Raw genomic sequence first — 13456 nt, 5'->3', positions numbered from 1 at the left:
GAACCGGGTGAAAATAAAACTTCCAAACGGTGGCGCATTGCCGTCGCCGGCAAGGGATTTTGGTGGGATTTTCTAATGAATATTGCAGGTCAGGTTTTTGTACAGCCCTAGCAAAGTTTGGAGCGCGTAGCATCTCGCCTTCGCATTTGATCAAGAAAACCTGCGCCAGTCGAACGTGCTGAATCAGCAAGAATGTGACTTTTGGGCGTTGAATCAAATATCGCCTTTTTGCCAGCCCTTGAGATCCTCTATGGTCCACCTTGCCCTTAGGTCGACAGCGGACCCTCTAATTATCAACTCAAAGTGTGAGGGACTAAATTTATTCACCCTCCAATAAGTAAACTCATCCGCAGCAAGAGTCCGCAGTACTGCAAAACAGACATAACCTCACAATAACTAGCTTCTCTCATCGAAACATCGTTTAAACAGATGTGAAATCGATTTTCAGAAGGATACCGCCCATTGTATGTGCATTAATATCGTCAGGTCTATTGCAGAGTAGACATTTCACTGGTAAAGCCTTCTCGCACAGACACACACACACACGCACCGACGCACTTCCGACAGCATGCCCGTTTGATTCTATTTCGTGTTCATCGATTTGCATCGAGCTCTGTAGATTAAATACTGTTCATGTGGAGCATAAATTGAAATTTCAATGGACGAACTACACGAACGTTACACAAGGCAGGGCCCCACGAGGAAGGGTCAGATATTCATATCAGATACAGCATGCAATAAATACATTAAATTGATTTTTTATCTGCCATACTGCGAATATCGGCAGGTCCATTCCAATAACCTATGCACGGCTGCACGTCACCAACAGAAGTTCTGAAAATTGAAGTTTAATTCTATTTAAATTAAGAACGCGATAGCGTTTGCCCTTGTCGAACCTAGACGTGAAGCCGAGCTGTACTTGAACCCTATCCCAATCTCAGCTTTACACACGCTTATCAGCAGTTTATCGCCACAATAAAAATATAGCTTTAAAAGATAATGTTGCTACGAAAATAACCATCAAGCAGATAGCGTCCAAAAATGTCCACCGCTTTGAACTTTACCGTTCGCGGCATTTCCAAACTGTGCGCTCGCTTTGAAAAGGGAACATTTTTCATCTCCGCCGAAGCTTCCTTGCTCCACAGCTGAGACTCACGTTTCGGACACGAATTTCCCATTTGTGGGCAGGGTGGGATGATGATGATCTTTATTGGATCAGCTCGCTGCCTGCGCTATCAGAGCTTGGTCGAATGAAGTATTCCTATACGCCCATAGTGGAGATGAGAGCCGAATGCGAGGAAGAAGAAGACAGACATTTTCAAATATTTAAATTTATCATCGCCGTCTAGCACGTAACGGCTTAAAACGGGAGACTCCCACGTGCCGGGCACAGACAGCGCACGAATAAATCACATTTAGTTGATCTATTATTCCATCCGTCCCATCACCATCATCATGCTAGTTCTTTTCGGTTCTCCCAAACAAAAAAAAAAAACCCGCACCATTCCGAAAAATAGACATCATTTTAATGTATTTAGCAACCGTTTGCAGTGGACATTTGTGGGTTTCCCCGGTGGGCTGCAGCGCTTGCTTCGGTATCGCTGGTGAAGACACATAAACCTAATGGACCGAAATGAATGTAATGTCACACCCGGTTCGAGTGACCATTCCCAACACATATACACTCACAAGTACACGCGATATGTTAATTACATTAAGCGCAAACATGCCTCTCTTGAACCCGGCCCATCCGTACCCGGCGACCCCGTGCGGTTTGGGGTCAGATCCCGGCAAGCATTATCCATTTAACAGTTTCTCTCCACTAATTGCCCTCGGTGCTAGCACATCATCATGCGGCTAGGTCTATGCATGTCCATCGTCGAAGCGCCAGACGCCTCACAGCGAGATCATAAAACACGGATTAAAAACAGTGAGCGGGATCTTAACGAATTCAAATGCATCTCGGGTTGAATAATAAAAGACCTGGCGCTGAAGAAAGACCAGATCTTCCCGGGGTTGAGCATCGTCATGGGTTGAGTCTTGAAAGCGAAGCCCGTAAAAGGCCTGTGCCGTGTCGAGTGGAATATCGAGTGCTGATCAATGTCGCTATCCACCACCAACCATTTCCCTTACATAGGACCTGAAACCCGTTTTTCTCCATGGAACCTTCCAACCAAGAATCTCGTAGGAGGTTCTTGGAGCCATCGAGATTAAGGCTCCCAAGGAGCCATTCCCACCAGTTTCAATGCCTGCGGGCTATCGTACCGGCAAGATTTTAGCGCAAACTGAACCATGACTTTGGTAATGAACCTCACCGTCGACGATACTACCGAGCTACGTCACGCATGGTCAAACACTGACGTGTTCTCGAACGCAGTTGCATTACACTGTTTGGCTACTCTGTGAACTCCAAAATACCTCCAGACAAACATCGGCAGCATCGGGTTTTATGCTATGCTTCACTGCAACACAACACATTTGGACGCTGCCGGGCATCAGTAGCATCGGTCCAGCCTGCCGTCGCCAAACGGCAGTAACCTTCGATTCTTGTGTGGGTCGTCTCGTGTTTGACGGAGCGCAAAGTGCACAGCCACTGCAGCAAAAGTGCAAAGTGAGTGAGATTAAATTAAACCACTTCACTGGAGGATCCTCGGCGGTTGGCTCGACCAGTCGCAACGGAACACGGTGTCCAAGTGTCCGAAAGGGAGCAGAAACTTGCCAGAACTCGTGCAGAACTTGGAAGCAGTGGCAGAAAAGCGTTCGGGAGTGTTGGTTCTCGCTTGGCGGACTGAGATTTCGCAAGATTCAATTACTTAATTGACGTATGTTGGGTGATCCCTGGTTGGCTGCGTTTACCTAATCCACCAAGAGGCAACTTAAAGGCAAACAGAAAAAAGTGCTCAAGCAGTTAACAGTTGTACAATTAACAGGAATCAAATAAATTCGTCGCAATTTAATGTACTGGATCGCAATTCACCTTTGAATTGTGCAATCATTGGAAAATTGAATGTACATGTTCGCCGAATGCTCTTCCATCAGAGAAAGTACCCGTCCAATGAATGTCTTAATTTTGTGTTCCTCATGTCATGGGAAGCTGCTACGACTTTTCAAACCCAATCCGTCTTCACCACACTTGTCGGCTACACAGGCATGCATCTTGATCTGTTATCTGAGCCACCAGTGCTAAACTTCCCGCACTGACAGCACACAATTGATATCAATAAAAACACACACACACACACACACACACACACACACACACACACACACAAGCCCATTCCTGAAATCTCGGCAACACTGTGCGTCCTCTCTCCCCGCTTTGTGCGAAATACTTTGCGTCTTCTGATCGAGATTAATGTTGTTATGACGTGCGCTTACATAAAACACTACACCAAACTACCCTTTGTCATTTTGCGTAATACCACGGCGCGTAAGTAAGCGAAACCCTTGCTGCCAAACGCTCCGAAACCACTTGCAAACAATCGCCAACAGTTGAGTGTTGTGTTCCGTACAGCAAAAAAAAAAAAGAGAAGAAGGTTCTTTCTCTCCACCAGCGTCGTCGTGCCCTGATCGGGGCCAAGAAGCTGATGAAACTGTATCCGCAAACAAATTGTTGCAGCAAACGCGTGTGGTTGAGAGCTGGAAAACTGAAACCCTCTTTTGAATGAGGGAGCGTAAGAAGAGCTGTGGTGAAACAAAAAACAAAACATCAACAACACAGAATGAACTGTGCAGCTTGAAGATGGTGGCTTTCGTGCGCTTTTATGGAAGACTACCGTTTAGTAGTGGAGCAGAAATTTGCATTAATTTAGCCTAGCGGACCCCACCGGCTTCCGGTTACTTTCGGTTTCAGACACCGAGGGCGTCTCGGGTGTTTATTTGTTTCACAATTTGTTTCTCGTCCAACTCGACCAGTGACAACTGTAGCACTGATTTGGAACGGGGTGTTACCCACTAGCCCGGATGTTGTACATTTCAATTCTGCGTCCAACACCGAAGAGGACACCGTCTCGTATCGATCCCGGTCAATGTCCCGCACAGGGGCGAGGGTATGCTAGCTGCGTGTGTGGGTTGACCATGGATTATTAGACGGTGTCAAAGTCAAGAACTCAAGGACCACCCCACCCGAATGCAGCAACGCCCGGCGAAGATAATAATTCTACAAGCACAGCAAACTGGCCAGCGAGTCTCGCACGCCTATGGTGGCGTACCCGTTGAAACACGCCGGCTCCAAAAATAGTCGTTATTTTCCCGTACGTCTGTCATTATTTAATCGAGTTGAATGTTCTTGATAAGCATTCCGTATCCGCTACGTTCCGGCGACGCCTTGCATGCGCCCGGGGTTTCATTTGCCGGTTAGTGGTTAGGCTTTTCGTGGCGGCGGAGCATTCGAGCTAATTTCCTCACCTTATCGGGTCCGTTTTATTCTCGGGACGGGACGCTGTCTGGAGGAGCTCGTTATCGGTGAGTTAACAGCATTTTCAGATGTCGACCTACTAGGATGACAACGCCGGTAATGTACCAGCCACAGCAGAGATAGCGAGGAAATTGAGCTGCCTAAACATACAGTATGCTGTACGATCTGAAGATAACGCTAACAGGGAGTGCCAGTGGATGAACGCCACACCATACAGACAAGACACTGAAACTGTCATTCTCGTATACGTATCTGTGATGCAGCGTACAATTTATTTTAACAAGTCCGTTCTCCGTGCACGAGTCTGATAAGCTTGTTAATTTATTATCAGCTCTGGGGGAATGGCTGGATCGCACTTGAAGCGCAGTATTAAATTGAATAATAAGCCGCAAAATTAAATGTCACCCATCGGGCGGCAGAATTATAATTAAAAATACGATGATTTTCAGGTGATTGAAAATTAATAACTGACATACTATGGAGATCAAGCCTACTTTCAACCGAGGGGCTTTATGTGGGCAATGACACCGTTACCGGTCTTGGTCTATATACCCGTTGCCTGTCTGTGGTTTTATGTTCATTCGCATCGTTGGATAAGAACGAGCATATTTATCTGTCGGTTGTTCGTCTGTTCCAACGATAAGACGTTGTAAGAATAAATATTGGAACTCTTTGCCCAGAACAAATATCCAACTTATGTAGTTGCTTGAACAATGGTACTTTCTGTCGTATTGGAGGCAGCCCTTAAGATACATAAAACATTTCAAACTATTTCCAAGCAACTGAAACTGTTCACCACAAACAATGAAACTCGTGAGTTCTTCAAACAAGCTTGCTGAAGACCTCCCTTTGCAGATACTCTCAAGAACCTGCCCACCGTCGGCTGTCATCATTCGGTGAGGCGAAAATCGTGACACACGATAAATGTATCAAGTTACACCATGATTAACCCGTTATAAAGTCCAATCTTGACGCGTTTCGCTGTGTTCTCATTCATCGGCGTTTTAAATCTCCATTGCCTGTTGCTCCAAATCTCGGCGACGACGCGCCCACAATAAACACAAGAACTGTACAAGAAAGCGCTCCAGAACTGGTCAGAACGAAGTGGAACAGCGTCGGCAGAAGAAACCGCGAGACAACTACACACACACACTCACACACACTCCCGGCAATTGCTTCATTAATAAAACAAACCTCACCCATTCAGCGAATATGCGGAACGGATTGGAGGCGCTTGTAAGGCTCGCTTCCCTTTTTTTTTTTTCTTCCACTTCGAGAGTGTCTTGGGTGGTTGAGAGTTTACGCGGTGGTTAAATAATGACTTCGCTTCTAGCTAGGCTCTTTGCACGGGGGGAAAGCGTAACCAGTGGTGATGGAATAATTAAGGCATAATTTCTCATCCAAAGCACTCCATCAGCGCCATACAAAACATAAAAAATCCCGGCGCGGATGAAGGAAACCCTCAGGAGGCAGCGAATCCAGCGCGTGTGTTTGCTATTCAGTAGCTTGATGTGCTCATTTTTTCCTTAATGTAATAAACAGTCCGAAAACGAGTTGAAGTTGCGGGGAAGGAGATGCCAATTCTTCCAAGGATACTGAGCGCCGTACGTTTGTCTAGACACGTGGGACTTTCCGCAGCAGTGAAAACGCTTCCCTACCGGCAGCAGTTTGTAACATTAATTTTCACTAATTTTCCCAAGTGGCTCCAGGGAAGAAACGATACCACACAACCATCAAAGTCAGAGAACCGAGTAACATTCCTCTGGGGAAAAAGGCAAGTATTTTTGTGGTATTTAAAGTGAAGAAGAAAAAACCAGCCTCACAAAATCGTTTCTTTCCGTTTTAACAGTCTATCTACAGCGAAACAAGCTTGCCGACTGAGTGAATGCTGGTACAAGCTGTGAATAAGATCATACCGTGAGCTTCTGCTTACATCAACATTAAGAATATACCCTTTAGAAAGGTAGACCATTCACTGGAGGGTAAAAAAATGTTCCTCCGAGAAATATCTGGATGGAAGTAGGGGATCTTTTTATGCTCATTCCACACTCATTACCTTCAAGAAAAAGCAAAAAACAAAAGCTGGTGTAAATGGAGCATTTTTTGCTAAAAAGCTCTCAAACAAAAAAGAAAAAAACCTTCCTCCACATGAATTACGGAAAAGATGCAATTATAAAAGAATGTGAAATAGGAACACATTCGTATGCATGAGCGGTAGAACATTTGCCACATCGTACAGGTTCGCAATAAATACAAATGCATTCAAATAAACGAGGAAACACATTCAAACACTGGTCGCAGGCCATTGTTGACTTGGAAAAATAAACTTTGCTAATTATGCAATTTCCATTCATATGCGGGCAGGCTCCTATTGGTTGTGGGATGCAATGGGAAACATGCTACAAGACATAACAGTTTCAACCTCAACAAAAAGCCAGATCTTGTTACCAAGAAGAGCGGACCAGAAAGATAGCGAGAATTCTACAAATACTAGCATCACCATGGCTCGCAACATTATTCATCCACTGCACAATGTGATCAGTGGTCTTTCAGCTGCAAATATTCAAGCAATTTGCGTCTTCCGTCTTGTGTTGATTTATATTGATCTTCCTGAAGCGCCCGGATAGCACTGCAATCGCTCGCTCACAAAGTTCCATAAACTCAACAGCTTATAACCCGAACAGCACTTTAATGGCTCCCAACCGACCATGAAGGTTAGCTTCGCAATATTTCAACACGCTTAAAACACCATCCACCGTCACTACCCACCTGCAACGACATCGGTACCGTTCCGGTAACATCATCACTGTTTGCTCTCTCACGCAAGATAGTTTAGTAGATGCTGGTGATAGAGAAGACTCCAGTCTGTTGTCCGGTTGGGAGTGTCACTTCAGCTTGTCTCAATCAACTCGTCACGTTGTTTACATACACTGGAGAGATTTTACCTTTTTTTGCGTGCCTCTACTGCATTTAAGTACCTTTTAATCCCTAACACGCACACACACACACACATAAACACACGAACGAGTCTTCCTTGTCACATTCATCCGCAAACACTCATCAGCAGGAGGGAAGGTTCGTTCCGTTCCAGCTTAGTCGATTAAGTCCGTATGCACTGGTGGACTTCATCATCGGGTTCAATATCGATTCGGTTTCATTACTTTTTAATATCGCTCGCTTGCAGCCAGTGGCAACGCACCATCGCGTCGGATCATCCCGATGACCAAAAACTGCTGCCCGACAGACACGGCACCGGCACACCGAGGGCGATAGCGAAAACTAATCATACTGCCGATGAACGCCAAACGCCTGAAGCTGACCAAAGCCGACAAATCCGCATCGAGTGGGAGTACACCGTCAACTTCGTCAACGGGACACGGTTGTAAGTGAGTGTCTATCCGCAAGAGACCGGATCCACAGGATTGGCAATGACTAGTTTCATCTCCGGTTGAGGTCCGTGGGTTCAATAGCCTCGCCCATCACCCGCACGCCCCGCTCCATACACGGTGGTTTTCGAGCAAACAGTGCGCTAGCGCCCAACACGGCACAGCACGCGGCCACTTACTTTCTCGTGCGCAAAAAGGCGTCCGACCAAAAACAGTCATCCCAACCTGTCGATCCGGCCAGAAGTTTCACTAATTGATTTTTATACACGTCCCCGCACGTTTGTGTGTACGCTTCAAATCAAAACGATGATTTGATTAACGCACGTGGGACGTCAGAATCGCAAGGGAGCGGACACAACTCGTCACTTAGCAGCTCTACTTGAACATTGGATTATTGTGTAGCGTTTATTATATTATAAAAGTTTTACCATAACGAACTTCACTACTATCAAGAATTTTCACCAATAGCAACAGAAACCATCACATCACTAGTGTTCGCAACGCAAACTATCCCGAAAGCCGTTCAGCGCGTTCAGTCAGTCACTAACGGACACTTGCCTACTACTGGCAAGTTGCAGCTGTCATCGAACCAGAAACTGCCAACCTCCAATCTGCATTTCACACAGAACCGCTGCCTTTTTTTCTTGATCATTCCTTTTTATTCTCCCCACGGTGCACTTTCAATCCACACTCTCGTGCACTGCAGGGGAAAAAAAGTGCATCGCGCCACTACAACAATATCACCCGGGGTCGGGCCTTCCATATTTCTCTCCGGGTCTCGGCCGGTGCTTGCCATTTCGCAAAAAAAAGCTCTCGCATTTTCTCTCATCACCCAATTTGGCATCCAATCCTCGGGGTTTTGCGATCACGTACAGAACGTGTGTGTGTGTGGTGGCGCGACAGCATGGCTGGCTAGAAGCTGACGCTAGCTAGTTCCTCTTCATCCGGGACCGACCTCAGAATCAGCCTACTTGCCACCGTGCCTGCTCTACCGGGTAGATAGGCAGGCTGGCCCCGGCAGTGCACACCGGACTTGGGCGCACGAACTCAAACTATGTCACTTCCTGGGTGGACAGGAAAGAAAAACGAAATAAAAGCCCCCCCCCCCCCCCCCCCCTGCAAACGGTTCCACACAGCGCTACTACGACGGTGGGCTCTCGGTCGGTCTGGTGGGTCGATTGCATCGATCTACTTTAGCACCGGTGTGAGCATTCGGCCGATCGAGGCATAGTTGCGTGTGTAGATTTGTGTATGAAAGTTCCCACTGTGTTTACTTAAAAACCCCACCCGTGTGCTAGAGCGCCCATCCGCACAATCGATTGTCTGCGGCATATCCGACGAGCAGTGCTGGCGTCCGGACCCACCGGGTGCGGTGTACGAATATTGTTGTACTAACCTAGATACTGTGTCACTCCATTCTTCACCGGCAAGGTAAACTGGCTGATCGGGTATGGTAAAATGGTCTAACCGTAGCTTTCCCAGAACAGATAGGAGAACCATTACGTCAACTCTTTTGCCTAGAACTGTTGAGATGTTCTTATGTCTGGAGTTCGATCCAACTTTTAACTTAACTTCAATTCACTTATCCATATCGCATGCTACTTGGTCTCCTAAAGAACCCAGAGCCAAACATTACCAAACTAAATCGACCAATACCCGATTGTGTAACTGGTGGCCAACTTCCGCGTCCTGAATCGAACTTTTCGTCCTAGAAATCTACTTATTCCGCTACATTCGCATTCGCTTTACACCATTCCCGAGGGGTGTTCTCCGTGACGTAACTTGTGTTTTATTGCCAAACTTGCTCCGATGTACCGTACAATTGCACACCGAAAAGTTGATCGTTTTATACCAAACAGTGTGTGTTTCGTAAATAGAAAAATCCTATTCGCTCCACTATTGCTCGAGATTCGATGGCCCGTAAGTCGTAAGCCTTAAAGCATAGGTAACGAGTCGGTGCTACCTGTGAGGGGAATACAAAAAAAAATCGCTCCACGTCTCAGAAGGAAGTTGGACCATTATTACATCTTTGCCGGCGCACAGTTTGCATAGAAGCGTGAATAGAGCAAAAGGCGACGACGACGACGACGAAAGAAAAGTGCTCTGAATTGACTTCCGTCACTACCAGACGACGAGCTGTAATCGTTTCCGATTACACGCTTCCAACTTTCACCTACCAGAATCCCTGGTACCAGAGGCTGGGCGCGAGAAGCAACAAAAAAAACATGTCTGTTTTCGGAGAACTTTTATTTGTGCCGGGACATTTGAAACTGTCACGTGCATTATGGATGGCGCGGGGATACATTTCTGCGGGAATGTTATTGCGTGTACCGAAGCCGTAAAACCGTTTAGGAGCGTTTAGGGAAAACATTTCACGAGAAGAAAGCATTTTTCTGGAGCACATTTATGAAATAATCTTCTTAATCATTTTCCTGGTAGTTTTCTGATATTGAGCATGTCAGGCGAGGGTCTCGGAAGTTTAAGAAGGTTTTCATTTATAGCATAATACTAGTGGGCGTCTAAGCATTATGGCTTGCTATATCTACCAAATACCAAAAAAAAAAAGACAGTTTAGACACTTTTCCAATGAAATTAATCATAACTCTTACAAACGAGCACAATGAATAACTCATAAAGGCGGCCTTCCTGACAACGGATTGTGTCCTTTCTCTGATTTAATGACGGGAAAGGTCGAACACATTCATCGATGCAAAAAGGTCATATAAAAATATTATATTAAACCCTTTTCTGAAGCGCTCCCAACCCTCGGCACAGATTGCATTTATAAAGCAGGTCCTTCCGTTATTCGGAGCGTCCTTTTTAAGACTCCCCCCCGGTTACAGAAAAAGCGAACAACGACATCGATAATGACCTTTTTCCTACTTTTGCTAAAAGGAGCAAAAAGGCAACCAAAACAAAAAAAACAGAAAATCCACCGGAAAGTTGTATAACTTTCGCTCACTTTCTCCTATGGCCGATGGTGTACTCCCCCGGATTCTTAGTCTCCATCGCTTGCGAAACAGACCAACCTAGAAGGTGAAGACTGTGAGTGAGTGGCCGGCATATTGATAAGCTCCCGTGTACTCTCCTAGTTTGCTCATTTGCGCTGCATTCTCTGCACCCCTTTGTACACACCCCCCTTATCACCACCCTTACCCCCCCGTTAGAAAGAGATCTGGTTTTCGACAAATTACCCCACGCTGGTTGCATCCGGCAGCCGGGAATTGAGCGCTTCTGCGCACTGATGAGCTCCGGACGAAACTTGCCCCGCTCGTACACGGCTGGCAAAAAAGTAGAAACAAACATCCCACATCCCTAGGAAACCGGTCTGGAGAGTGTTTTGAAAATGAAAACAAACTCACCATCCCTCCAGCGAACGGGGCCGGGATGTACAACGACGACGCCCTGTGAGAAATTTGTGCTCCACCAGGCACAACCTGCATCATTATTACGCGATTTGCACGAGGATGTTTGTGCGTAAGTAGACAGGTTCACCATCTTCCACGGGCAACAGTTTCATTAAATTAATCCTAATGTCTCGTAAGAAAAGGGAAAGCCATACTCCATTAGTGCACGAATTCTGTCGGCGCAAGGCTAATGCTTCCAGGAAAATAAATTCCTATTTAAGGCTACAATATCCAACTTTCTACCAACACTGTCTGTACACAACACCTCAACAGTTTGCTGATGGATGCTACCGCCTGTTGCGTCGCTTTTGTCGGGGAAAATCCCACGGTGCGAGAGATGCAATGCCTCATCATAATGAGCCTTCTGCGTGGGAGTTTCACTCTCCTAAAAGGACACTCATCGGTCGCCCACCCGGGAAGGCGAAAGAGAACATAGCCTGAGCCTCGTTTTTTTTTCTTTTCTTTCGTAGACTTTCTGGTGCTGGCTCGTTACAATTACATTACAGGTCTCGCACCATAACACACCCCATTAAATCCCACGACGGTGCATAATTTGAAGGAACAGGACAGCGGTTGCAATTTTTTGTTTTGTACTGCGCTCAGAGTAGCAAAATATATTACAAAAACACATCGACAAGATAAAATCAGTGCGTGGTCGTTGGAAAATCGATACGGCGTAGGGTGTGGGAAAACATGCGGGGCGTCGTTTCATATTTTACGAGCCCTTCGGTTTTGGTAGTCTCACATGGTGTGTTAAAAACGGTATGCTTTTTAAAAAACTTGTCCTCGGGGAGCTTCAAAATGTCATCGAAGCTGTAACTGTTCCTCGCAAGAGTGGATTGCTAATGAACTGGTATGGAAGATACAGAAACTTTTCCTACGAGTTACGTGTCTTATCAAGCTTATCTCTTGCTATCACTGCCGGTGATCAACCAGTTGCGCAGTAGCGGCAAAAGTCTAGAGAACTGTAAAAGTTAAAAAAATGCTCATAAAACCTAACACCGTGTGCTCCACAAACGCACCATGCTTACACCTCGTGTAATTTATACCGCACAGTAAACACGGTTCTCCGAAAATAGATCCAAACAAAGTACCGCACGAGATTTATCGACCATCTCTCTCTCTGCAGGCCAACCGGGCGTCTAGATTTCCTTTGAGAGTTCTCCGGAAGGCAGAACTATTAACCCACATAAGTTCAAACTAAGCGCTACTTCCTCGCCCCAGCGAGACTATTGGGCTGGGTAGAGGATGAAATGAAAAATCAATACGTGACTTTCTTCCTCAAACAATTTGCTTGAGTAACGAAACAATGGTATTCTTCATAAACTTTAATAATTTTATTTTGTTTAAATGTAATTAGCTGTTTACTGATTTTTTGCTTTTTATTAAAAATTTTGGTAGATATTATCTTACTATTGACTGTAAACGTTAGTCGATAACCACTGATTTTACTAATTGCATACTTTCAGGCGAATAGTACCTACATATCAGTCTATCATGCAGCATAATTAAGTCTACTTTCATTTTTGGGGGTTTACATATACCGTATCCCGTTTCAATGTCAGTTTTCAAGTTCTTCATTTCTCTAGGGGTCATTTGGCATTGCATTTCCCAGTGCTACACCACACACTAGCGGTAACATTTACGATAATGACTCATACAAAAAAAAACCTGGAAAACGATTCAAAACCCATCACCATGCACCACTAGAAGCCATACAATACAATGGCAAACCGTCCACGGCGAACCTACAATCACAGCAAACAAACTGGCTTCAGAAGTGAGGTAAACCTTTGGAGGTAAACTCCCTAATGGTATTGTTGGTGGTAGTATGCCGCGAGTGGCGCACACGATATCACCACGGTCGACAAAAGGTCTCGGACAGTCTAAGCCCGGGATTGGGCGTGTGACATTCCATGCGGACGATGCGGACTGACTGACTGACAATGACCGCCAACCAGAGTCCAAACCCAACCCCTTCCCCATGTAGCTGGCTGGTGGAAGCCTAACCACCCTACCCTGTCTGTTAAAGCTATGATGCATTCTGTTCAGGGGCGGGCTGTCTAGTGCGTGGTGACTCTTGAATGCTCAACTACATCTGCATTAACAACGGCATGATTATGTAAAATATGTTCGTACATCATTCCATCATTTTCCAGTAAATTGTCCCGCACATTCTTCACCGCTTATCTCTCGAAGCTCGAGCACGGAGATCTTCGGGACGAGCTTCTTAAGAATGGGAATTG

General features: G+C 45.8%; 1 protein-coding gene across 1 annotated transcript in view; it reads right to left on the bottom strand.

Annotated features, from left to right (window-relative positions):
* Positions 1-13456, bottom strand: part of LOC118507233 (IQ motif and SEC7 domain-containing protein 1) — a 167575-nt gene that overhangs the window by 119777 nt on the left and 34342 nt on the right. The gene's annotated exons all lie outside the window — the stretch shown is intronic.

This window comes from Anopheles stephensi, chromosome 2, assembly GCF_013141755.1.
Source record: "Anopheles stephensi strain Indian chromosome 2, UCI_ANSTEP_V1.0, whole genome shotgun sequence".
Taxonomy (NCBI): Eukaryota; Metazoa; Arthropoda; class Insecta; order Diptera; family Culicidae; genus Anopheles; species Anopheles stephensi.
This window is presented reverse-complemented; position numbering and strand designations above follow the sequence as displayed.